We start from the raw sequence: 1171 nt of genomic DNA on the forward strand, positions 1-1171 counted from the left end.
CCTGTGGAGTTTGTGAATTATTTCTGGTAGATTTACTTTCATAATGTATTGCAAAATAAGAACATAATGAAAAGATCTGTTCAAATGTTTTTAATGATGAAAAGATGTAAAAAAGGTACCAGATACTTACTTGACCTTTTTGTAGGTTGAATGTGCAATGTGAATATTATGAATTTATAGATCTGTATGTCAATCCCTGTGGCAGCATAGGCTAATATTACCAAAGGATGATTGCTGTGTACTTTCAAATGCTGTTTGTATAAAGGATGTAATAAATTGCATTACAGTAATGTGATGGTAATGGAATTTAGCATTCATGTTCTGGTCTTGCATTAAAGACACAAATAGGATAGAGATTAAAATTTTAAAACAAAACCATAACAGAGACATTAGTTACAAAGGTTAATGAATTTTCAAAGAATATTCAGTGGATGGAAGGTAGAGGGAGAATCCTGCTGCACTGGTCAGATGAACACAAGCAGATTTTAAAATTCCTTTCATACATCCCTTCTGACTGTCCATAATTGCTCAAACTAATGGGAATGTTGCCCTTCGTGCACAGTCATTTCATGTCCTCATAGCTTGTACAGAAATGATGAGGCGTTCTTATTATTTTGAGGAAAACTTGCTTAACTTTTGCAATTGCATATGGTGTGGGCAATGATCTTTGTAAGATGTGAATTCATGTAGATAAGAAGATAAAGGAAAATCTTTGCACTTTATGGGAAAGAAAATATATTAAGGATTAGACTTACTGCTCAGGTAATGAAGTGATAGCCGAGACTGAAGTGATTAAATTCTGTCATAGACTTTGTCATTGCATTTAGTAATTTGTATATTTTTTTCCTGTTCATCTTCTGGAATATTGAAATATATTCTTTCTCTCCAGTATATGATAAATAACTTTTTAAAAGTTTTGAGATCTGGCTTGAAGTAAAACCACAAAATCAGAGACATTTGGAAAGGGCTGTTGAAGTTAAGCTAGTTCTGATTATGTCAACAGTAAGAAGGAAAGGATTATTTGGTTGTTACCCCACCAAAATGGTCCTCACACAAGCTTCTAACCTGCAATGACTGATGCGAAGCCTCTCTCTTACATGCAGCCTGGGCAGCAAGCTAATTTGCTTTGCAGGACAGGTGTCGGTGAATGTGTGGGTGAGAGCTCTATTAC

At 34.7% G+C, this 1171-nt stretch overlaps 1 long non-coding RNA gene across 1 annotated transcript in view; it reads left to right on the forward strand.

Moving 5' to 3' along the window:
- LOC119581931 overlaps nt 1–1171 on the forward strand; it is a 6428-nt gene extending 5257 nt beyond the window's left edge. Inside the window, exon 2 of the long non-coding RNA XR_005229598.1 lies at nt 1104–1171. This is a non-coding gene — a long non-coding RNA (uncharacterized LOC119581931). The remainder of the gene's footprint in view (nt 1–1103) is intronic.

This window comes from Penaeus monodon, chromosome 15 (assembly GCF_015228065.2).
Source record: "Penaeus monodon isolate SGIC_2016 chromosome 15, NSTDA_Pmon_1, whole genome shotgun sequence".
In the NCBI taxonomy this organism is placed as follows: Eukaryota; Metazoa; Arthropoda; class Malacostraca; order Decapoda; family Penaeidae; genus Penaeus; species Penaeus monodon.